This window comes from Pristis pectinata, chromosome 8 (assembly GCF_009764475.1).
Source record: "Pristis pectinata isolate sPriPec2 chromosome 8, sPriPec2.1.pri, whole genome shotgun sequence".
NCBI lineage: Eukaryota > Metazoa > Chordata > Chondrichthyes > Rhinopristiformes > Pristidae > Pristis > Pristis pectinata.
The window spans coordinates 94,109,731-94,136,760 of record NC_067412.1 but is presented as its reverse complement, the minus strand read 5'-3'; the positions used below and the strand labels follow the sequence as shown (position 1 = coordinate 94,136,760).

Here is a 27,030-nt window from a genome sequence, read left to right as displayed (position 1 = left end):
ACTTGATAGAGGTGTACAAGATGATAAGAGGCAACGATTGAGTGGACAGCCAGAGACTTTTTCCCAGTGCAAAAGTGGCTAACATGAGGGGACATAATTTTAAGGTGATTGGAGGAAGGTACAAGGGGGATGTCAGAGGTAAGTTTTTTTTTACACAGAGAATGGTGGGTGCGTGGAATGCACTGCCAGCAGAGGTTGTGGGGGCAGATACATTAGGGATATTTAAGAGACTCTTAAATAGGAACATGAGTGATAGAGAAATGGACGGCTATGTGGGAAGGAAGGGTTAGATAGATCTTAGAGAAGGATAAGATGTCGGCACAACATCATGGGCCGAAGGGCCTGTACTGTGCTGTAATATTCTGTGTTCTATGTTTATTGCTACCAGATGTCAATTCCAAAGGGACCCTGACACCTTGCAACATTTTACTCCCATTAACACTCTGGGGCTTTCATACCAATCCATTTATCCTCTCTTATTCTGAACCAAATGGCAGATAAAGCTAAAGTTTTAAACATTTTACAGTCCAAGATAAAAATCAGAACAAATGCATAATATTTAAGCATAAAATACCATAAGCAAACATTTTACATAATGAGAATATTATTTTGAAATCAATTATTTAAGAATTAAGTATACCCTGTTCAAAATACTGCACAGTGAAAATAGTTTTTGAATACTTGATGTTTTGTTTGTTAATTCACTGATTTCTGAATATTATATTGGAGAAGGCTGCAACTAGATATGTTGTGAGAAAGCAGGGAATCCAGATTTTTGTGTTCAATAGTGCATCTGCAGAAGTTGCTTGGAATTTCTCAGTCAATAGTAGAGGTCAACAATGTTGCCTTCATTATAACCGCAAAATCGAGAGCAGAATAGTGCGAAAAACATTGATATAAAAACTTTTTAAAAACTTTATTTATACAGCACGGTAACAGGCCCTTCTGGCCCAACGACCCAATTACACCCATGTTAACCTACTAACCCATACATCTTTGGAATGTGGGAGGAAACCGGAGCACCCGGAGGAAACCCACGCAGTCTCGGGGAGAACGTACAAACTCCTTACAGACACCGAAAGGAATTGAACCCCGATCACTGGCGCTGTAATAGCGTTATGCTAACTGCTACGCTACAGTGCCACCCAATGCGAGAAAGATACTATTTAAAGGGAAATAAAAGAGATAAACAGAAAAGATAAGTGTTCTTTTCTTAAATTAAGAACAATTAAAAACTCAAGTATTTAAAGCTAACATGGGTAAAAGTTAATTTCCAGTGTCAGAGAGGTTGTTAGACAGGACTGAAAAGATATAATAATATTAAAAATTCACAAACAATTGAATGGGTAAATGCTAACTTTCTGGTGCCGCTGGAGGATAAATCCCACGGTTTTCAGTGAGACAGCAGATCAGCATAGCTTGTGATGGAGTGCTGCAAATCGAGTAGCAATTTCCTGATTCATGCTTTTTACAGTGCATGAGTGGATCCTGAATTTACTGACCATATTTAGCATAATAGTGGTGAGCACTGAGAGCCCAACAATAAATTCTTCGAGCGGTTTCAGGGGAAGTGTTTCTCAGCAAGGGAAGGAAACAGTTGCCAGCAGTGTAGATTGGTGACAAAGATCTGAACTAACGTGCCTCCCATTTAAACCTGTCAAATCAGCAATGCTGCCAGTGAATAAGTCCATTTTTAGAATAAAAATTACAAATTACTCTTCACTAGGAACAACCAACAATACCAGTTTTCTCTCTTAGATTTCTGTTAATTTGAATTTCTTACCAGCTTGCTCCCACAGCTGCCAGAATAACTTGTGATGATATGATTCCCAGCAGGGTGGTACAGTGATGTAGCATGCAACACTGCTGCCTCATAACTTCAGTGACCTGGGTTTGATCCTGATGATTGATGCTGTTTGTGAGGTGTTTGCATGTTGTCTTTGTGATCATGTGGGTTAGATTAGATTAAATTAGATTAGATTGGATTGGATTGGATTGGATTGGATTGGATTGGATGGACTGGATTGGATTGGACTGGACTGGATTGGATTAATTTATTGTTATTTACACCAGAGTGCAAAAAAATACTTTGTTCGTATCAAGCTCACAGAATAAACAGTATACATGGTAATTATAAGTACAACAATAAATACAACAATGAGTGCAAAACAGCAGAATGATGCAAAGATTGTGGTGCAATATGAGGTATTGCAAAAAGAAATGCTAAAGTGAAAATAATGGAAAAACTGGAAGAAGTAGAACTGAGAATACTACAGGGAAGGGGATGTGATTCTGCCCTCTTCCTTTCCTGTCCTGATGAAGGGTCTTGGCCCGAAACGTTGACTGTTTACTTCCCTCCATGGATGCTGCCTGACCTGCTGAGTTCCTCCAACACTTTTTGTGTATTGCTCCAGATTCCAGCATCTGCACATTTTTTGGTGTCTCTGATGTGAAAGAGGTGATTGTTTCAGAAGTCTGGCAGCAGTGGGGAAGAAGCTATTCTTGAATCTGGTTGTCTGGGCTTTCAAGCTCCTGTATCTTCCCCCAGACGGTAGAGGAGAGGAAAGGGAATGGCCTGGGTGGCAGGCATCCTTGACGATACTATTAGACTTCCTGAAGAAAGTGCTTCCATCCAGTGCATCTTCTCAGCATTGTAATTTATCAATTGCATGGTTACATCAATGTCCACAGTCGTGCGCACTTTGCACTTTAGAGGTGTCAGTTCCCTCATGTTCCTGTGCTAACAAGTCCTCAAAACTGCTCCAAGCAACCAGTCACACGTACAGCTGTGAAACTAAGGTTGCCCATATACAGTTCCAAATGAACTCCCACACAATTTTGCGGCAAACCACCGCTTATGCACAGTCTTGGGCATACAGCACAATTCTTACATATTCGATATTACAGGGTCCAGCAAAGCTCAGCAAACAGAGACAGCTGCAAAGCACAGTGTTATCAGCTGCTGTTTCTGGCCACTGGAAATTACGCTTGTATTCATGCATGTACCACTTATTCCTTGAAAGACATTGGCAACAAATCTGTTCTTTCACAAAAATACAAAATGCTGGAAACACTCACCAGGTCAAGCAGCATCTGTGGAAAGAGGAACAGGGTTAATGTTTCAGGTCAGAGACCCTGAGATCATGTTCCAAGTCCCATTATGTCCCTGCACTGGACCTCGGGGGACTCCACAGTGCACCTCCCTCCAATCCAAAAAAAACAACCTGATGCAGAGTTTTGACCTGAAGCATCAACAATTCCTTTCCCTCTTCAGATGCTGCTCGACCCACTGAGTTCTTCCAGCAGATTGTTTGTTGCTCCAGATTCCAGCATCTGCGGTCTCTCGTGTCTCTCTTTCAATGCCACTCTCTGTTTCCTGTTACTTAGGCAATGTAATGTCCATGCTGTTTACTGCCCATTTTATTCCATTACCTTTCATCTTGATGATGCCTATTATTGGCCCCTTATCTATAGCCTCGGATAGAGAAACAGTTAACAGTTAAGACAGAGGATCTTCGACCTGAAATGTCAACATTAGAGTTTTTCCAGCATTTTCTGTCTTTATTTCAGATTTCAAGTACCGACAGTTTTTTTTTAAATTTTTCAAATGAATTCTTTTTCTTTGTAACATCTCCAAGTGAAATGGTTATGGCAGCTCAGCCTTAATTCAGTGGAAAACTTCACCAAGCTGCATTTCCACTTGAAGCAACCACAGCGATGACTTCCAGGGAATGTATGGATTCACACTGCTGTTGCTTTGAAATTGATGTTAAAATAAATTAGGAGAGGATTCCAGCTCTGCTCGATGTCTGATTAAATCAAGGAACCATTGTTTATGAACCAGCTCCTTATAATTTCAGACAAGTAGCACAGAAGATGTTCACCACTGATGAAATACAGTGGAGGGAATCTTTAGTAACCTGCAGTCCCAGATCTTAGGAATGATTTACAGTGCCATAAATGCCAAGTGATAGAGACTGTGTCACATCACTGTTCTAACATCACTTAAGGAGCAGAGATCAAGCATCTTAATAGAACATAGAACAGTACAGCACAGGCCCTTTGGCCCACCATGCCTGTGCCAACCATGGTGCCAGCTTCAACTAATCCCATCTGCCTTCACATGGTCCGTATCCCTTTATTCCCCGCACGTTCATGGGCCTGTCTAAATTCCTCTTAAACGTTGCTATCTTGCAAGAAAAACATCTTTATGTGAACCATTCAATTTCAGTGAGAAAGTCGAAAGCTCCTTTATAAATTGTACTTGTTTTACTCAAAGGTTATTGATTCTTTTTTATGAAAAGCACGTTGATGCTGGAGGAACTCAGCAGGCCAGGCAGCATCTGTGGAGAAAAGCAGACGGTCAACGTTTCAGGTCAGGACCCTTCTTCAGTCCTGAAGATAGGAAACGGAGAAGCCCAATATATAGGAGGGGAAAACAGAGCAGTGATAGGTGGACAAAAGAGGGGAGTCGTGGCAGGCACAAGGTGGTGATAGGTAGATGCAGGTAAAAGATAGTGATAGGCAGGTGTGGGGGAGGAGGGGAGAGCAGATCCACCGGGGGATGGGTCAAAGGTAAGGAGAGAAAGGAAAAAAGGGCTAGGAAAGGGAAGAAGAGAAGAAACATGGTGGGGTGGGGGTGGTTACTTAAAGTGGGAGAATTCAATGTTCATGCCGTTAGGCTGCAAGGTTTCAAGACGGAAAGTGAGGTGCTGTTCCTCCAGTTTGGGCTTGGAATTCTCCTGGCAGTGGAGGAGGCCGAGGACTGACATATCAGTAATAGTGTGGGAGGGGGAGTTGAAGTGACTGGCAATGGGGAGACGAAGATCGCGGTTACGGACGGAGCGCAGGTGTTCTGTGAAATGGTCACCTAGTCTGTGTTTGGTCTCACCAATGTAGAGGAGGCCACATTTGGAGCACGGAATGCAGTAGATGATATTAAGGGAGGTGCAGGTGAATCTCTGTCTCACCTGAAAGGACTGTTTGGATCCCTGGATGGAGGTGATGGATGTGGTGTAGGGGCAGGTGTTGCACCTATGGTGGGGGCAGTGGAAAGTTCCGGAGGTGGGAGGGTGGGGGAGAGAAGTGAACTGGGGAGTCACAGAGAGAGTGGTCCCTGTGAAAGGTTGGAAGGGGTGGGGAGGGGAAGACATGCTTGATGGTGGGGTCCCATTGGAGATGGCGGAAGTGGCGGAGAATGATGTGTTGGATACGTAGGCTGGTGAGATGATATGGTCCATAGGGACCCTATCCCTGTTGGGTCTGGGAAGGGTGAGGTGAGAGCAGAGGTGCAGGAAATGGCAGAGATACGGATGTGAGATCTCTTGACCACAGTAGGAGGTATTGCTTTAACCCACGATCTGCCATGGTGATCAATCTAAAACAAAATCACAACAATTGATGAGCTCATGATGACTTAATTTGGTGGTGGCGGATGGTTATCTCCACTTCAGCTTAGAATTTGATCTCATTAGGATGACTGACATGATCTAATTCTCTTATGCCAGATGTCCCTATTCACCAGTGGCATATCAATGAATTCCATTTGGTATGTGTCAGCTCTCCAATTTGAGCGCTGTATTCCTCTCTGGACCAGGTGGGTTTCAACAGCATCTGATTTAGGATCATCCAGGGGTTCTTTATGTGCCTGAAGCCCCTCAGCCCTTCCTCCCTGATTGGTTACCAGCCTAACCCCTGTAACTCCTTGCATTCCTTAACTGGAATCAGGACCTTATCTGCATTCTGCTCCTTTATTGCAGAGTATGGAATCTGTCCAGCGGAATATTTTACAGAGATGTAGAAAACACTGGACTTGAGAAGGACAAATTATGCAATATCCACACAGACCTTTATCTTAATGCACTCATTAATATTCCATAAAGTCTGAATCTCAGCAATGGCCAGCTGCTTTGGTTCTTTGAATGTAATTCGTTTTCATTTCTATAGTGGCCATTATTCTGGTTCCCAAGGTCGTGTCCATTTTCTATTTTTAGTCACTTTATCCAACCTTCATAAACTTTTCAATCCTGCTCCACTGTTGATTGACTGATTTTCACACTTATCGCTGAATCCCATGTTTCTCAATGTGTCCAAAAATCTATTGGTCTTAATGTGTTCAAAGAATGAGCATCCACCCACTTCTCCGGAATACATAATTCCCAAGATCTGCAGTCCCTTGAGTGAAGACATTGCTCCTCATCTCAGACATAATTGCCTGACCCCAGACCCTTTGACTATAATTCCTGTTTCCTGTGGCAATCGGGCTGAGCCTTATGGAGACACAAGAGATTCTGCAGATGCTGGAATCTGGAGCAATACACAAAAAGTGCTGGAGGAACTCAGCAGGTCAGGCAGCATCCATGGAGGGAAATAAACAGTCGACGTTTCGGGCCGAGACCCTTCATCAGGACTGGAAAGGAAGAGGGCAGAGGCAGAATAAGAAGGTGGGGGGAGGGGGAGGAGCACACGCAGGCAGGGGATAGGTAAGTCCAGGTGATAGGTGAGTACAGGTGAGAGGGGGGAAGGTAGGTGGGCGGGGGAGGGGGAGAGGATGTAATAAGCTAAGAGGTGATAGGTAGAAGAGGCAAAGGGCTGAAGAAGAAGGAATCCGGTAGGAGAGGGTAGTGGACCATGGGAAAAAGGATGGAAGAAGGGAGGAGAGAAGATTGGCAGGTCATCAAGGCAGGGGCTGGGAACTACAGGAGCAGAAATGACTGACATCAGTAGTCTTACAGAGTATGCAGCAATGCCAGCAACTAACCAACACTTCCACTAAAATAGAGCATTCTAAATTTGCAGCCTTGTCCTCTGCGATTTTATACACCTCTATAGGGTCATACCTCAGTCTCCTGCACTCCAGAATCCCAGCCTGCCCAACCTCTCCCTATAACTCAGGCCCTCAAGTCCTGGCAACATTCTTGTAAATCTTCTCTGCACTCTTTCAAGCTTAATGACGTCTAACCCATAATAGGGTAACCAAAACTGTACACAATACTCCAGGAGTGGTCTCACCAGCATCTTGTACAACTGCAACATAACGTCCCAACTCCTATACTCAGTGCCCTGACTGATGAAGGCCAGTGTGCCAAACACCTTCTTCACCACCCTGTTTACCTGTGCCACCATTTAATTTCTATTGTTTCTTCGAAACGTTTTGGTTGAGAAATGGTTCGGGCCTGGGAAAGACAGGTTAAGCTGATAGTGAGTCAACACATGCTTTGTGTGAGGACAAGTAAAAGTTCAAATTTCAAGTTTATTGCACACGTACCCAGAGTATAAATGCCATGAAAACTAGCTTTTTACAGCAGCAGCACAGTACATTATAAACATGACAACATAAATCACATAAACTTAAATCATAAATTGTTCATAAGTTACACAAAAGAATCAACAAAAATAGGTTCCCCTTCCTAAAGTCCACAATCAATTCCTTGGTTTTGTTGACGTTGATCGCAAGGTTGTTGCTACACCACTCACCAGCTGATTGATCTCACCCCGGACGTCTCCTTGTCACCATCCGTGATTCTCCCAACAATAGTTGTGACTCACTGCTGCAGAATTCTTTTACATGAGTGATTCATGGTTATTGTGTGCAATAATTCCAACCTTGCAGCGTTAACATGCTCAAAGGTTTTTTCCACCATTCGTACAACAGTAGCATAGTGAGTGGAGGTAATCACGCAGGTCATGGGATTGAATAGGCATTGTCGGGGAGCACTGTATCTCGGTACACGTGACAATAATAAGCCAACACCAATTATGAGATGCAGTGAAGATTGGCCCTCCAAGTTATAAACCATTCTTAGTGGGAAACATTATCCTTCTTTGTAGCTGGATCAAAATCCTGGAGCTTCCTGTCTTTTGAAATATTTCCCACTCTGACCGCGGTTTTGGAATTGGAATTGGTTTATTATTGTCACATGTACTGAGGTACAGTGAAAAACTTTTGTTTTGCGTGCCATCCATACAGATCATTTCATTACAACAGTGCATTGAGGTAGTACAAGGGAAAACAATAACAGAATGCAAAAGTGTTAAAGTTAAAGTGCAGTGCTGCCAGACAATAAGGTGCAAGGCCATAATGAGGTAGATTGTGAGGTCAAGAGTCCATCTTATTGTACCAGGGGACTGCTCAATAGTCTTATAACAGTGGGATAGAAGCTGTCCTTGAGCCTGGTGGTACGTGCTTTCAAGCTTTTGTATCTTCTGCCCGATGGGAGGGGGGAGAAGAGAGAATGTATCGGGTGGGTGGGGTCTGTGATTATGTTGGCTGCTTTACTGAAGCAATGAGAAGTATTGACAGAGTCCATGGAGGGGAGGCTGGTTTCCATGTTGTGCTGAGCTGTGTCCACAACTCTCTGCAATTTCTTGCTGTCACGGGCAGAACAGTTGTTGTCTTGGAAGATAGCTCACCAATACCATCTCAAGGGCAGTTAGGAGTGGGCAATAAGTGTTGACCTTGTCATCAATTCTAACATCTTCCTAAGGATAAAGTATCACTGTCTGATTGGAACGATGTGAGACCTGGGTTCTTCTTATTCCCAGCTCCATAATGGGGAGAAATACGTAATATTTTTCTCCACAATCCAGTCACAGCTTCTGCAAAACATGAACCCTCAGGGTAGAACTGACTGCAGTTCAGCACAGATTTTGGCAGCAAATGGACCATCTTATTAGGAGCCACATAAGCAGTGACTGCAGGAGCTGGAACAGTCAAACTTGCATTTAGGAAATTTGTGATGGTTTTCTTAGATTAGATTCAGGAGATTTTGTTCATATAGAGTGCACGAGCTGGACACAGCTTCTGCCTGGAGCATTTAACCTGAGAATAATTGATACCATCACGAGATGATAAAAGTGGAGATGTTTCATTATTGGCAACCATTTCCTTACTGAGCACAAGGAAATCCCCAAAACATACTGGAAAACAATTTGTTTTCAAACACTGATCCAATATAGATTGTGCGGATTAACCCATGAGAAAATGAATGTATGTTTTAATGGCTCATATGTCTGTGCAATAGATTTAAGAACAATTTAATCAAATAAAATGACCACATTTAAGATAAATATAGTTGCTTCTGCCTTTAACAATAATGTCTAATTATGATGAAGCATTCTGTTATGAAAGCAAAGTCGACACAGTTTAAATAACATTGTAAGGCCACATTATTATTATTTAGTTTTGTATTTACCTTTATTGTCAACTATGCATCAGATAAATTCTGATTAACAATATTTTTATGTTGAATTTTATAGCAGATATTATCCCATTCAGAACAAATATTTATGCTCCACACAAGCCTTCTCCCAACCTAGATCATGTAACACCGTCTTTGGGAACAAAGTTCATTACCATTTTGGGGTTCCAAACCTGTGTGAGAGTTTTTCTCACCTCTGCATGCGCAGTTCCATTGAACTCAAAAGTGGACAACACTCTCACAGACATTTAGTGTGGATGGCCAAAGACATGTTCTCCCACATCAATATTTCCGAAAACAAATCCTGCAGCTCATTCAGTGCTTCTTTAAAGTCACCAGACCATGTTGTAAGGAATTTGGAGCAAAGGGATGCATGGATTAAGATGTGACTGTGTTTCTAATTTGAATCCCATCAACCACTCATTGCCTTTACAACAGTCTAGTGCTAATTTGTTAAAATCTTTTAATCAAACATTATCATTGGCAATGATTATTCATGCTCAAATATTTAAATAAAAATGCTTCTGATCACTTCCAAGCCAGGAGATTGTGGATGTTTACAGTGAAAGGGGCATAAGGACAGGCACGGTAGTGTAGCGGTTAGCGTAACGCTATTACAGCGCCAGCGACCCGGGTTCAATTCCGGCCGCTGTCTGTAAGGAGTTTGTATATTCTCCCCGTGTCTGTGTGAGTTTCCTCCCACATTCCAAAGACGTAAGGGTTAGGAAGTCGTGGGCATGCTATGTTGGCGCCGGAAGCATGGCGACACTTGCAGGCTGCCCCCCCAGCAGAGTAGTAACTCTCAGTAACGCAAAATGATGCATTTCACTGCGGATTTCGATGTACATGTGACTAATGAATAAATATCTTATCTTATCTCATCTTATAAGCAGAAATTCCCCTGCAGTATTTTCCCTTTCCGCTCATGTACCACTGTCTTGGGAGTCCTTAGGTGACCTGGTTCTTACCCTATCAGTGATGTACCAGAACTAAAACCAGAGTGTCAGGGAGTATTAAAAGAAATAGAAGTTTCAGTGCTTCAGTTCTAAGGTGGATGTCTCAAAGATAATAAAGTTTTATCCAGAGAAGATGTTTGATCTCTTTGACCCATCTTTTCTGCAGAATGATATTGAATCCTGTTTGTTAGGCAGAAACTGTTCAATGTAAATATTAAGGCTTCTTGCTTGATCTATTTGGCTTCTTTAGTAAAACTAATTCCTCCTGTAGCTATTATTCCCTGACATTGTAAAATCAAACCACACATTGTGTCCATCTTGCTTGCCACAGCTCATAGACAAAGTCAGTTAGTTCTACTTCCTTGCTTGTTCCCCACAGCCCTGCAGTTATTTTTCATTTTGACTTAAAAATCTAATTCCCTCTTCAATGTTACCATTGAATCTGCTTCCAATTCTGTCAGGCAGTCGTTTCCATTTTACAACACAGCTTGAAACTTTCTTGTCTGGCATTCCATGGTCTGGCAACTCCTGTAGTCTACCATGTTTCAAATCTGTCACACAAATCTGTACTAATTAACTCATTCTAACTAAGATCTAAAATTAACTAAGATCTGTAGTAATCTGCAGCTAATTAACCTACCAGTGATTTGTGATCTTGGCCAACAGTGTTTCCGATTTACGGAAACTTCAGTTTATGGACAGTTGTCAGAAAGCTTACGTAATCCGGTGAGTGCCTAGACTTAGAAAGAACAGTGGTGGTGCTCAGAGGAAGATGACTGGGGGCAATTTCTGTGGTTTAGCATCAGTCAGGCCCCAAGGATGCTGAACTAGAGAGTTTCAACCCGAAACTAAAATATGCTTTTTGCTTTGCCCGATATCCTGAATCTATATTTTAATTTATACTTACAGTAAGATAAGATAAGATCTTTACTAGTCACATGTACATCGAAACACACAGTGAAATACATCTTTTGCATAGAGTGTTCTGGGACGCAGCCCGCAAGTGTCGCCACACCTCCGGTGCCAACACAGTATGCCCACAACTTCCTACGTACGTCTTTGGAATGTGGGAGGAAACCGGAGCACCCGGAGGAAACCCACGCAGACACAGGGAGAACGTACAAACTCCTTACAGACAGCAGCCGGAATTGAATCCGGGTCTCTGGCGCTGTAAAGCGTTACGCTAACCGCTACACTACCGTGCCTGCCATCACATCTGATATGTCAATGCATCACCATCAACAAATGATAGTTTGGAGAACTAATATCTAGAAAATTATAAAGAAAATACTGAAAAATAATTGAAATGCTACAAGAAGAGACAACCTAGTAATGTTTCAGCTCAAATCTTTGAATGTGTCTGGACAGGATTACAAAGCAGTTAATAAAAAAAAAACATGATACCAAATTGACTGCAAACACCAGAGAGTTACGCTAAACCTTCAGCTGGAGAACTGTAATCAGTTCCTGGCATCACACCTTAAGGAAGATGTGAAGGCTTTGTCGAGGGGAAAGACAATATTTACTGTAACATTAACCAGGCAGTAAAAGGAGCAGTGGGGCTGTTTAGAACAAAGAAGGTGATCTGGTAATTGAAGCAGAGCTCATAGCTGGAATGCTAAATGAATACTTTGTGTCTGCCTTTAACAGGGAAGAGGATGTTGCCAAAATCACAGCAGGAAGGGAAGCAGTGGAGATGATGGATGGAGTGAAAATTGATAGCAAGGAGGTGGTTGAAAGGATAGTTATGCATAAGCAATTCATCAGGTACAGATGTGTTCCTGAAGGAGATAAGAGTTTTGCTATAATCTTTTCCAAACTCATTGGGGATTGGGATATTGAGATGTTAGAGTAAGGCAAGTTGAAAGGATATTGATAGAAATGGGCATGATTATGACTGGGTTAGATAGGTGTGGACAAGAGGGGGAGCTGTTCCCATAGATGAATGCTTCAAGATCCAAGGGAGACAAGCAAAAAACTCAAGGGAAGGAAATCAGGTATTCTTACCCGATTTCTGGCCTGTATGGAACTCCAGACAGACAGCAGAAAGAGACTTGTAACTATCTTCTGGCATGACCAAGGAAATCCCCCGAGATCAAGGGCAATAATAGCTGGTCTTGCCACGATAAGAATGAATGAAAGGAAAGAGGAGGCTGGGAGGATATTTGACAGAGATGCCAAAGATCGTGAGTGGTTTAGATAGAGAATGTAAAGTGAACCAGACAGCACAGGTATAATATAAAAGGAAAGATGACAGTAGGAGAATCATTTTTACGCAATAATAAGATCTTGAATGCACAGACTGATAGGTCATAATACAACCTTCAGAAAGGAATTGGCCAATTACTTGAAAGAGCAAAAGAATTACAGAAAGAGTGAGAAAGGGGATCAGAGGGAAGAATTCAGAGGCATTGAGCTTGATGATCTTTTTCTCCCATGGATGAGTGGTGAGTCTCAAGTTGTTTATCATCTTTTTCTTTTTGCCATATAATATTAGATAACATAATAGTTTTTAATTCATTCACTCATGGGATGTGGACCTTCCTGACAATTCCAGCATTCATTGTTCATCCTGAACTGAGAAGTCAGTTCAGAGTCAACCATTGGTGGGTCTGGAGTCCAATAACATCCAGTGCAGATGAGATTGGCACAATTCCCTCATTGAAGGATGTTGGTAAACTAAATGCTTATTTTTGGTACAAGCCAGTAGTTTCATGGTAATGGTTATTGAGACTAGCTTTACGAATTGCAACCTGACTTAGTTAGTTGAATTTAAAGTCACTGGTTGCCATGGTAAAGTTTGAACCCTTGTCTCTGGATCAATGGTCCAGAATTTTGGCTGTTTGTCCAGCAGATTAACCACTATATTACTACTCAATGCCATGGAGTTCGGTTGCACCAAAGGGAATGGAAATACTTGGTACAAAATAGAAAGACAGGTGGCTGGAACTCATTTTTATGATGTTGGAGATACTCAAGCTCACTTTAAGGCCAAAAATGTCTGGAAGTTATTGTCATCAGTGTTAAACTATAGAAACTACCAGCTATAGTTTCAAATCTGAGAAGATTTGTGGTTTGAGGAATTGAAAGGAAAATTAATTCCAAGGTCATGGAAGAGAACACAACCATTGCAAGTGAAAGCTAGGTGTTGAGATGCGAAGGAAATTGATGAATGTTCTGTTAACAAAATATCAGATGGTGATAGGGCAAAAAGTGGGTGAAGTCACAAAGAAATTCAAAATCAATCCTCACTTCTTGGGATCTTTTGAAAATATTTCCAATGCTCAGTCTAATTCAGACATTGGTAGATGCATTGTCAAGAAACTAAGATTGCAAATGGATAACGGGTCCATTTGTTTTTTTTTCTCTATCATACTGGCAATATGCCAAATGAATTTCCATTTATTGTTAATTTTGTTTGTACAGATTTTCTAATGGGGATAAACTTAGATCAAAATGTTAATGTCCATATTATGCTTTAAATCTGTGGGACCTGTTCTAAGGGTTTTAAAGAAAAGAAGGAGGTCATTTATTGCATTTGGGCTGACTCTTTGAAAAAACTATTCAATTAACCCTCCCCTCTACATTTTCCCTTCGTCAGTAATCCTTCCTTGACAAGAGTCTGTCCAATTCTCTGTTAAATCTGCTTCCACCACACTTTCAGGCTGGACATCTCCAACCTTGGTGACTCACTGTGAGAATGATTTTCCTCCCATCTTTCCTTTGATTTGCTTACCATTTATTTTAAATCGGTGCCCTCTAGTACCACTGGAATGAGTTTCACTTTATCTGTTCTAATTAAACTCTTCATAATTGTGAAGATTTGATTTCCCCATAACTTCTTTTACTATAATGAGAACAACCCCAGCTTCTCCCGTCTCTCCAGTTACCTGAAGTCCTTCATTCTTGGTATCATTCTAGGAAGTCTCCTTTACACTTTTCCAAAGTGCGGTGCCTAGAATTTAACCCATTCTCTCAAACGAAGCCCAACCAGTGTTTTACAGAGTTGGTACAACTTGGCTTTTGCTCTTTGTCACTTCTGCTGAACTTGCATATTTAGAGACCCAGGAGACTGCAGATGCTGGAATTAGAGCAACACACAATGTGCTGGAACTCAGTGGGTCAGGCAGCATCTACGGAGCGAAATGGACAGTCGATGTTTCAGATCGAGACCCTTCATGTAGACTCAGATAATTAGTTGTGGTTATGCATTGCACTGCTTTGGAACTTCAGTTTCACTGGATTTAAAGACTGCATTGGACAGTCGATACTATATATTGTGCATTTAGAGTAGGCAGTCACTGAAGTAATGGAGTGAACACACAAATCTTTCTAAAGTTTTCGTTTCTGTACACTTTTTGAGCAGTCTTGTCCTGCAATCCAGATGAAGGGTCTCGACCCAAAACGATGACTGTCCATTTCCCTCCACAGGTGCTGCCTGACCCGCTGAGTTTCTCCAGCAGTTTCGTGTTTGTTGCTCTTGCTACCTGCAAACCTTTTTTCTCAGCTTTGTGCTCAACCGTTGAAGTTCTGCCATTTAACTTCTGTAGTTTTTCTTCTCTCTTCCCTACAAAGTTATTATTTTATTCATTATTCTAAGAACTTACCATATCTGACTTTTTATTACTGAGCCACTTCTGTGGTCTGCAGTACACCATTTTAATTGTATTTTCCACATGCAGTATGTATGCAAATAAAAGCAACATGCTATTTTTTTCCATTCATTATAAGGTGCCTACAAATCAAAATTGTTCTTCTGGATGCCTATAGCCATTTTCATCTGCTTTCTGGTGGAAAATCCCAGTGAGAAGCCTCGAGTTGTGGACCTGGAGTAGTTGAACATAGATCATGCTTGACAAGCCTGGTGGCCTACTCCTGCTCCTATTTCCTTGTGTTCTTGTGAAAGGAATCCCACAGTTCTGCACCCGCTGTGGTGGAGAGAAGCAGAAAATAGGAATTTCCAACTGGGGTAGAGTACAAAGGAGCCTTGGAGTGTGTTTTGAAGCAGATGCAGAGCACTCAGAGCAAGGAAATTAAACAGAAAAGCATAAAAATAGTGCCAAAGAATAAGATTGAAGACAAGAGTCTTTTTTATAAATAAGTGAAAAAGTAATTTTCATTGGTAATTGGTTTATTATTGTCACATGTACCAAGATACAGTGAAAAGGTTTTGTTTACATGCCATCCAGACAGATCATTACATACTTAAGTACATTGAGGTAATACAAAAGGAAAAAAAGAGAATGCAAATCCATTGTAGGGTTCATAAAACAGATGTAAATAACATTGCCACAATCTTCACACATAAGATAAATTCTTGTAGCTGTTGGTAAAATTTGTACCCTCTCCTGTCAAAAAGCAAATAACAAAAAAAAGGACATGAATCTACTGCCCCTCCATTTATTCAATATTTTCCCATGATATAGATCCCCTTATAATAACCTTTCAATTTAGTGGAACGGAGTTGATGACATAATATTGCTCTGTTTCTACTGAGAAATTTTAGTCCAGTTTTTTTTCTGTTTTTTTAATTTTTTTTTTCTTTAGCTTAGTTTGGTTTGATATATTGTTTATAATTTTTCTTATTGTTTTGGGGATTTTTTTTCTTTCTTTTATATTTTATAATAAATCTTTTTCTTTTATATTATATTCATTCACTAACAGATCGTTGGATCTACAGATTTTTTTATACTCTATTGTTCTTTATGATTATCCATGTCATGATTGTTCTCCTGATCTCTTTGTATTACATGTATAAACATTGATATATTAATCTGTATTAATTTGAAAACTAATAAAAAGATTGAAAAAGAAAAAGAATCTACTGCCCCAGATGTTCCACCAGCTGCATGAAGATTGAATGTGACTTGTTATCACTGCAATGAATCAGGCCAGGTTACCTGCACGGTTTGTCAAGCCAAGAGGCAGCCCGCTTCACTGACTTTTGACAGCTGAGTTCACATATATTGTCTGAAACATCAGCATTGATTGAAGTGAAGAAAAAGCTACACTTACAGCTGTGCAGCTGAGAACCCATTGTGCAGTCTGCATTTTGGGTTTTCCTTGGTTCCCCCATCCTTCTCTCTGCAGAGGCAATTGTTCCTGGTGCCACCATGTCTTCCCGTTTGTGTGGATCCCACTTGGATATTGGCACTGATACTGTCTTTGAATGTTGCCTTGCTCCCTGTCACCTGTCTGAAATGCTTCTGGGATTTCAGTGCCTCCAACTGTGATGCTCATTGTGAACCGTTCCAAGAGTGGGGAACCCAGAGATCTGAGTCCACAGGTTTGGAAGCAAAGAACTAACTTCGGCAACACTTTCTCTCCATCTCTGACTCCTTGGGCTAATAAGTAAAGTAACACCACATTTGCAAAGGGCCAATGAGTTAGAGTAATCTTCTTAACCTTCAAGGAGGAGGTATGGCTTCTCTTTATAAAGTGGCTTTCCTGCCCTTTCTCCAGCTCCCACAACCCCAGTACAATGTAACTCCTGCTCCAAATCTCCATGATGTTGAAGAAAGAATGAGAAGGTTCCTTTTGTAACATCAAGGCATTCCATAGCATTTACAGACAATAAAGTACATTTGAAGAGATCTGGTTCTGCATCCATGAAGTTTACCAGTTGTCTTTTGAACTTGACTTTATTGTTGTCACCCTGGTTGCCACTTGTGTAACCAAGCAACAGCTGGCTGCTTTCCAAATCCTCTGTCATTGCATTAACTCGGCATATTCTGAGATCATTGCACTGTTATTCTTCCAATACTTGAATTAGTCTGTGCAACTTCTTGAAAAGTTGGAAAAAAAATAACAAACACTTCAGCAGGTGAGAATTGAGACTCAAGTTGCACAATAGTTCAGTAACAAAAAGGCTTGAACTAAACAGAAACTGTAATCTTGAGCGATCCAATACCAGAGGGCATCCATTTAAGGTGAGAGGGGGTAGGTTCAGAAGAGACGTGAGGGGTAACTTTTTTACTCAGAGAGTGGTGGATGCCTGGAATGCGTTACCTGATAGGGTGGTGGAGGCAGGGGCTTTTAAGAGGGGCTTGGATGGGCACATGAATGAGAGGAAAATAGAGAGATATGGGCATTTTGTAGGTAGGAGGGATTAGCTATGTTAGCACAACATTGTGGGCTGAAGGGCCTGTTCTGTGCTGTACTGTTCTATGTTCTATGTTGATCATTATCCAACTGATGAATGCAATGCTCGGAAACCAAGTCAGATTTTGCCTGTTGTAGATAGATCTTGGTGTTGATATAATGAGTTCATATATTCAGAATCATGCATTAGTGGCACGTCAGTGGCGGTGAGTAATTTATTTTATCAACTTCTTCACGCAAAGGTATTTCATGACATAGTTCACAAGTAATGAAGCTAACAGCAAAGAATGTAAAAGGATTAACTGATATCTTTTGAAGTGCATTAAAACAGTGCAAATTTGGAAAAAAGAACTCGATGGCAGTACAAACACAAGACAATTTCAAACCGTATGATTTTTAAAACAAAATGATCAAAAAATCAGATTTCAGAATCATATCTAACCAACCCCATTATCCTCCACCCCACTCCCTTTTAAGTACCTGATTTGTAGCTTACACCGTTGTGACTCAAGTGCACAAAGGGAATGAGATTGCTTTTATAGAGAGGCTGACTTTGCTTGTGGGATAAGTTCATGCAGAGGAAACGTTTAGCCATTGGAGTCCAAAGAGAAATATCAAAAACTTAATCAAAGTACAACTGATTAAACTGCATCAAACTTAGATGAGAGTGTTAAAACTTTCTCAAACAGGTCAAGTTTGGACAATCTGTTCCTCCTGACAACAAGAATACTAACTCAAACACGTATCCTTGCTCAAGGAGTTGCTTGGTTTATGATTTTCACATCTCCCTTCAAGCTACATTTTCTCAGAAATCAGTAAGAATCATCTCTTGTCATAGAAATGAGCAAGTGTTTGAGTCTAACAACCACCGGCCAACATCCCAATCCTTAACTCTTGTCACAGCTCATAGAAACCAAAAATGAATTAAAAAGCACTGTACCATTATAATGACAACTGTTTTCTTACTGGCAGTTAGTTTCTTGAGAAAATGAGTTTGCTCATAATGTTGTTAATCTCATGTTCATGAATAAGATATAGGAAGGATTGTCGCTACCTGTTGGAACATTGGTTGGCTTGACCAAGCAGCAAGAAATATAATGAAATGATATTGCTCAGACTGGAGGATAGGAGGGGGGTGCACCCTAGGTGTGAGTGTTGGGTGAATATTGGTCTGTGCATTCAGAGGCTTTAGACCAGGATTATACCAACCACAATTATACACATGTACATAACATTGGTTAGGTCACACTTGGAGTATTGTGTGCAGTTCTGGCCGCCATGCTGTAGGAATGAAGTGATTAAGCTAGAGAGGTGCAGAAAGGATCAACAAGAATGGTTCTTGGATTGCAGGGCTTGGATTATAAGGAGAGATTGGACAGGCATACAAACTCCTCCAGCCACTGTCTGTGAGGTGCTTGTACGTTCTCCCCGTGTTGTGTGGGTTTCCTCCGGGTGCTCCAGTTACCTCCCACATTCCAAAGATGTACGGGTTAGGAAGTTGTGGGCATGCTATGTTGGCACCGGAAGCGTGGCGACACTTGCGGGCTGATCCCAGAACACTCTACGCAAAAGATGCATTTCACTGTGTGTTTCGATGCACATGTGACTAATAAAGAGATCTTGTCTTATCTTTTTACCCTGGAGTGAAGGAGGCTGAGGGATGTCATTCTCAAGGCTTGTAGAAATGAGGGGCACAGATGGGGTAGATGGTCACGTCTTTTTCAAGGGTAGAGGAGTCTAAAACTGGAGGGCCTTAGGTTTAAGGTGAAAGGGGAAAGATTTGAAGAGGAACTGAGGGGTACATTTTTCACACAGAGGATGGTGGGTATATGGAATGAGCTGCCAGAGGTGGTGGGAGATGCAGGTACAATTTCAAACTTTAAAGGAACATTTGGACAGTAACCTGGGTTCAATTCCGGCCACTGTCTGTAAGGAGTTTGAACATTCTCCCCGTGTCTGCGTGGGTTTCCTCCAGGTGCTCGGGTTTCCTCCCATATTCCAGACATACAGGTTAGGAAGTTGTGGGCATGCTATTTTGGCGCCAGAAGCGTGGCAACACTTGTTGGCTACCCCTAGAACACTATGTAAAAAGATGTATTTCACTGTGTGTTTCGATGTACATGTGACTAATAAAGATATCTTATCTTATCTGTATTGGATTGTATTAGCTGGACGGAGGGGTTGGACAAACTTGTGTGATTTTCTCTGGAACATTGGAGGCTGTAGTGAGACCTGATAGAGGTATATAAGATGATGAGAGACATAGAGTCTTTTTTCCAGGGTGAAAATATCAAGTACTAGAGGCATGGGTTTAAGGTGGGAGGGGGAAAGTTTAAAGGACGTTTAAGAAGGCAAGTTTTTTTACACAGAGTGTGGTAGATGCCTCGAATGCCCTGCCAAGGAAGTTGGTAGAAGCAGATATGATAACAATGCTTAAGAGGCATTTAGACAGATACATGAACCTGCAGGGAATGGAGGGATACAGACCATGTGTAGGCAGATGGGATTAGTTTAATTTGACATCATGGTTGGTGTAGACATGGTGGGCTGAAGGGCCTTTTCTTATGCTGTACTTTTCTATATTCAATGTAATCTTGGGACAATGGAACTATTTTTTGGATCAGAGAAGGTTAAAAAGAGATTGAATTGAGACGTATTTAAACATGATAAGTCATAATGGACTGATAGGGGAAGACTTGCCTTTGCAATTTGGAGTCAGTAATGATGGAATTTCAAATTTAAAAAGTAAATTGCTTCAGATGCTCTGTATCTGAACTAAATCAAAAATGCTGGAAGCACACAGCAAGTCAGGCAAAATTCATAAATTGATGATATTTCAGGGGAACTCAGGATCTGTTCCAATTTAAAATCATTGTTAACAAAAGGGTTTACAAAAGATATTAGCATTAAATAATTTGCCACAGGATGGAGGCTATTGCATCTTCAAGGAGAAAATCAGAACAATCTTAGAATTTAGGGAAGATACAGAAATAGATACAATGAATAGTATTATTAATTATAGATTAACCTTTTGGATGGATTGGTTGGCCTCCTTCTGTGATGTAAGCAAGGTCAAGAAATGGGATGATTTGCCCGTGTCTGGCACAAAGTTACAGTAATATTTCTGGAGACTTTCAAAAGTTCTGAACAAGAAGATCAGTTGATCTGTCAAACTGGTCGAATTAACTTCCACAACTGTTTCAGCCATTGTATCGTAATAAATGGCTGCTCTTCGTGTTATCACAATAGTCTTCTATTGAAATGTCTATCACCATCAGATAGGCAGGAAAAGCATGATCATTTCAGTCTAAGCATTCATTCAACATAAAACATTCACCCACTTCTGCTGGTGGACCTGTTGTGCATCTACTGCTTTAAATTTTTCTCACCAAGTTTGTTGGTTCCAGTCCCATGGCAGAGAATGAAGCTCGTGATTCAGGCTTGTTCATCAGTGCAGCTCTGGGGCAGTGCTGCACTGTCAGAGGAACAACTCTTCATGGAGTAGACGTTGTAGAAAGGCCCTCACTATCCCCTCAGGGTGGACTTCTCAAATTACTAACGATGCAAGAGCAAATTAGTCCTTCCATTTCAGAGAACATAGAACAGTACAGCACAGGAACAAGCCCACAATGTCTGTGCTGAACATGCTGCCAAACTAAACCAAATCTCTTCTGCCTGCACATGATCCGTATCCCTCCATTCCCTCATGTGTCTGTCTAAAGGCCACTTAAACACCATTGTTATATCTGCTTCCACCACTCCCCCTGGCAGCCCATTCCAGGCACCCACCACTCTCTGTATAAATAACTTGTCCCACACATCTCCCTTAAACTTTCCCCCCCTCACGTTAAATGCATGTCCTCTAGTATTTGACATTTCTACCCAGGGAAAAAGATTCTGACTGCATACCTTATCTATGCCCCTCATAATCTTATAAACTTGTATCAGGTCTCCCCTCAGCCCTTGATGCTCCAGAGAAAACAACCCAAGTTTGTTCAACCCTTCCTTATAACTCATACCCTCTCATCCAGGCAGCATCCTGGTAAACCTCTTCTGCACCCTTTGCAAGGCTTCCACATCCTTCCTGTAACGGGGCAACCAGAAATGCACACAGTACTCCAAGTGCGGCATAACCAAAATTTTATATAGTTGCAACATGTCTTCCTGACTCTTGAACCCAGTGCCTCGACAAATAAAGGCAAGCATGCTGTATGCCTTCTTTACCACCCTCTCTACTTGTGTGACCATTTTCAGTGATCTATGGACTTGGATCCCAAGATCCCTCTGTACATCTTTTTAATGACGTTGGCTGTACATCCTTAAAAAGCAGATTATAGAGTAATGGGGTCATACAGCACGGAAACAGGCCCTTCGGCCCAAATCATCCATGCCAACTGTGTTGCCCAGTGAGCTAGTCCCATCTACCCACGTTTGGCCCAGAGCCCTCTTATCCCCTCCTATCCTGATGGCTTTTAAATGTTGCTAATGTGCCCGCCTCAACCACTATTTCTGGTGGCTCATTCCAAATATGCACCACCCTTTGCGTGAAGAAGCTGCCCCTGACGTCCCTTTTAAATTTCTCGCCTTTGATCTTAAACATATGCCCCTTTGTTTTCAGTACCCCCTCCCTGGGAAAAAGACTATGTGCTTTCACCCTGTCTGTGCCCCTCGTATACCTCTTATCGGGTCACCCCTCAATCTCCTACGTTCCAGGGAATGAAGTCCCAGTCTACGCTACCTCTCCTTGTAACTCAAGCCCCCAAGTCTAGGCAACATCCTGGCAAATTTTTTCTGCACACTTTCTGGTTTAATAACATCTTTCCTATAACAGGGTGACCAAAACTGTACACAATACTCCAAGTGCGGCCTCACCAACATTTCATCTAACTGCATCATAACATCCTAAATCCTATACTTAGTGCCCTGACTGATGAAGGCCAGCATGACAAAATCCTTCTTCACCACCTTATCTCCCTGTGGCGCCACTTTCAGCGAACTATGCACTTGCACTCCTCAGTCCCACTGTTCCATAACACTCCCCAGATTAAGTCCTATCCTGGTTTGATCCCTCAAAATGCAATACCTCACATTTATCTGCATCGAAAGCCACTTGCCAGTCCTCAGCCCACATACCAAGCTGAACATGATCCCCATGTAATTTTCCATAACGTAGAACCTTATAGCACAGTACAGGCCCTTCGGCCCACGATGTTGTGCCGACATTTTATCCTGCTCTAATATCTATCTAACCCTTCCCTCCCACATAGCCCTCCATTTCTCTATCATTCATGTGGTTATCTAAGAGTCTCCTAAATGTCCCTAATGTATCTGCCCCCACAACCTCTGTCGGTAGTGCGTTCCATGCACCCACCACTCTCTGTGTAAAAAACTTACCCCTGACATCCCCCTTATACCTTCCTCCAATCATCTTAAAATTATGTCCCCTTGTGTTAGCCATTGTCGCCCTGGGAAAAAGTCTCTGACTGTCCACTCGATCTATGCCTCGTATTATCTTGTAGACTTCTATCAAGTCACCTCTCATCCTCCTTCTCTCCAAAGAGAAAAGCCCGAGCTCGCTCAACCTATCCTCATAAGACATGCTCTCCAATCCAGGCAGCATCCTGGTAAATCTCCTCTGCACCCTCTCTAAAGCTTCCACATCCTTCCTATAATGAGGCGATTGAAACCTTCTACATTATCTGCAACACCACCTATTATCTGTTCCTTTGTCTTTGTTTTTGTGGGATATTGCAGGTATATATGATATTTGTACTTACCTACATTAAAATCAGTGACTGATTTGATAAGTATTTAATTTACCATGAAGTGTGTTGGGATGTCCTATGGTTTTGAAGTGTTTAATTCTGCAGGAATAATTGTCAAATGATGAACATAATTCCATTCATCAAGGGCATTAATTCTGTTTTGTTTGAAATATTCTGTTGAGATTGAAATGTCAAATATGCTGGGGAAATCAAGCGGTTATGATGCAGGGACAAGTACATCTGCAATTAACATACTTGGTTTCTGTGCAGGAAGTTGTTGAAAAGCATTTCACGTTCAGGAAGGTAAAATGAGCACATCCAAAAGAATGAAAAGAAACTGGAAAAAGTTTGGGCTTTAAAAAGTGGGGAGGGAAGGAATTGGGAGAAAATATCGACAGGATTCAGAGGTCAGGAGGACAGTTGCTGAGAAAAGAGAACCCGTGTCAAAAAAGTGTGAAGAGAGTGGTCATGTTGGTTGAAGTTGGATCGAGCAAGACTATAGGAAGGTCAGGCAGGCTGAAGGTAGAATGGTGGGAATTCATCCAAGTATCTTCGATCCATTAGTTCCAGCAAAAAGCCTAAGCAGTCCACTTGAAAAGTTACCAACAATCCACCGGAGGAACTCAGCGGGTCGAGCAGCATCTGTAGAGGGAAAGGAATTTTCAACATTTTGAACTGATGCAGGGTTTTGACCCAAACGTCAACAATTCCCTTCTGCTTGACCTGCTGAGTTCCTCCAGCAGGTTGTTTGTTGCTCCAGCTTCCAGTATCTGCAGTTTCTTGGGTCTCCTACTTGACAAGTTGCAATACATACCTTGGATTTAGCCATGCATCTCTCATCAAAGTAGTATTTTCAGTGCTCTTGCCACATAGACTAGACTTGGAACCCAATCTGACAACATTAAAAATGGATTAGTGTCAAAAGTTACTGAGACTTAAGCCAGTTTCTTTTTGAATTTTTGCCAATGAACTCAATACAGCAAATAGTGAATCTTCCCAAACCACTTCTGTTCAGATAAACCCTCCGAATCAGTGCTAACCATAACTTGCTGTGAAATGTTTGATGCAACTCATATTTAACTATGGCTATCTTTTTTTGGGCTGTTCATGCCCTGGTACAGATTTTCAAGTCTTTATTACACTAATCCTATGTAATGATACCCCGGCTAAAATTATTTTGCAACACTGGTAAATACAAATAATTGAATAGCGGGCAAAAGATGGATTATACAATATAAAATCAATTGGCCCTGAGAGAGTTAGAGAAGGATTTGATCATGGAAGCAGATTTATAATTTTCAATTGCCAGACAAGTGAATTGGCAGAATGTAAGACCACAGATTATGGGGATGGGTTTACAAGGTACTGATCATAAGATAAGATAAGATTTCTTTATTAGTGACATGTACATCAAAACACACAGTGAAATCCATCTTTTGCATAGAGTGTTCTGGGCGCAGCCCGCAAGTGTCACCACGCTTCCGGCACCAACATAGCGTGCCCACAACTTCCTAACCCGTACGTCTTTGGAATGTGGGAGGAAACCGGAGCACCCGGAGGAAACCCACGCAGACGCAGGGAGAACGTACAAACTCCTTACAGACAGCGGCCGGAATTGAACCCGGGTTGCTGGCGCTGTAATAGAATTATGCTAGATCATCATGCAATAATCCACTTTTTTATAACATAAATGTTATGGGCACAAATTCTAGCATTTATTGCCCATCCTTTGAGAAATGGTGATGAACTATGACTCGAATCCCTACTGTGTAGGAAACTCAATAAATGCATCTCATTAGATACTTTGAATACCCTTGGACTGTTTATTTGTGACTTTTGGGATTTGCCATGTCCCCTTTGACCATCACTAACTTTTACTGATGCACCATTGAAAGCATCCAATCTGCATGCATCACAGCTTGGTATGGCAACTGCTCTGTCTGAGCCCACAAGAAACTGCAGAGATTTGTAGACACAGCTCAGCACATCACAAAGACCAGCCTCCCCTCTGTGGATTCTGTCTATACTTCTCACTGCCTCAGTAAAGCAGCCAACATAATCAAAGACCCCACCCAACCCAGACATTCTCTCTTCTCTCCTCCTCCCATTGGGCAGAAGATACAAAAGTCTGAAAGCACGTACCACCAAACTCAAGGACAGTTTCTATCCCGCTGTTATGAGACTATTGAACGGTCCCCTAGTACGATAAAATGGACTCTTGACCTCACAATCTACCTCATTATGGCCTTGCACCTTATTGTTCTCCTGCACTGCACTTTCTCTGTAACTGTAACACTTTATTCTGCATTCTGTTATTGTTTTCCCTTGTACTACCTCAATGCACTGTTGTAATGAAATGATCTGTATGGATGGCATGCAAAACAAAGTTTTTCACTGTACCTCGGTACAGGTGACAGTAATAAACAATTTACCAGTTTATTCAAGATTCTGATGACTGTTCATAAGTTGAGCCTTGAACACCTGTCACATAACTGGCACTGGAGGAAATGGACATTTAAAATAAGATAAGATCTTTATTAGTCACATGTACATCGAAACACACAGTGAAATACATTTTTTGCGTAGTGATTTTTTTGAGGAGCAGCCCGCAAGTGTCGCCACCCTTCCGGCGCCAACATAGCATGCCCATAACTTCCTAACCCGTATGTCTTTTGAAATGTGAGAGGAAACCGGAGCACCTGGAGGAAACCCACACAGACACGGGGAGAACGTACAAACTCCTTACAGACAGCGGCCGGAATTGAACCCAGGTCACTGGCGCTGTAAAGCATTATGCTAACCACTATGCTACCGTGCCTGCCAGGAGTCTATTGTCCTTGTATTTCTATTGTACACTGTGCTTCATATTGTGGAAAATAAGCAGATGGTAAACAACAGGGAAATCACAAGGAAAATCATGCATGAAATTCTGACCCTGTTTCTCACTCCATGAACATTGTTGAAGCTACTGAATTATTTCCCATATTTTCTGTTATTTAACATGTCAAAGGTGATCAGTTTTCTTCTATAAATATCACTCTTTTCTCACAGATTTTTACCATAGAACCATAGAACAATACAGCACAATACAGGCCCTTCGGCCCACCATGTTGTGCTGACCTTTAAACCACACCTGAGACTATCTAACCCCTTCCTCCCACATATCCCTCTATCTTAAATTCCTCCATATGCTTATCTAACAATCACTTGAACTTGTCCAGTGTATCAGCCTCCACCACCACCCCAGGCAGCGCATTCCATGCCCCAACCACTCTCTGGGTGAAAAACCTCCCTCTGACATCTCCCTTGAACTTCCCACCCATTACCTTAAAGCCATGTCCTCTTGTTTTGAGCATTGGTGCCCTGGGAAAGAGGTGCTGGCTGTCCACTCTATCTATTCCTCAATATCTTGTATACCTCTATCATGTCTCCCCTCATCCTCGGTCTCTCCAATGAGAACAGCCCCAGCTCCTTTAGTCTCTCCTCATAATTCATACTCTCTAATTCAGGCAGCATCCTGGTAAATCTCCTCTGCACTCTTTCCAACGCCTCCACATCCTTCCTATAATGAGGTGACCAGACATTTTAACCGAGAGAATGCCACAGAAAATGATTCAATTACAGACTAAATACTTTTATTTGCAAATTGTTAATATTAACCATGGAAGCTTTCACTTTACTCAGAGGACTGTTTCATTTGTTAAAATGTACTGTTCACCCTAACCAAGAGAATGAAGCCCTAAAAGTTCAATACCCTTGACCTCAACAAGCATTGTACTAGAAATAGCCAGGGCTGACTGTACCTACTTGAAACTAAATGAATGTGCAAAAAATTCAAGGTTCAGGTTCAATGCACAGACTATAAAAAGGAGGTCACATAATAGCAGTTGATATGAATACACTCTCTTAAGTCTTCTGAGAAATGTACCATGTGGGTGTTAATTCGCCCTGCCATTCACAGATGCCAATAATGGAGGAGTTGTGCAGAGCAATATCATTGGCCTCGGT

The 27,030-nt window shown here is 41.6% G+C and overlaps 1 protein-coding gene across 2 annotated transcripts in view; it reads left to right on the top strand.

Moving 5' to 3' along the window:
- LOC127573039 (X-linked interleukin-1 receptor accessory protein-like 2) overlaps positions 1-27,030 on the top strand; it is an 840,978-nt gene that overhangs the window by 410,908 nt on the left and 403,040 nt on the right. The window lies entirely within an intron of this gene.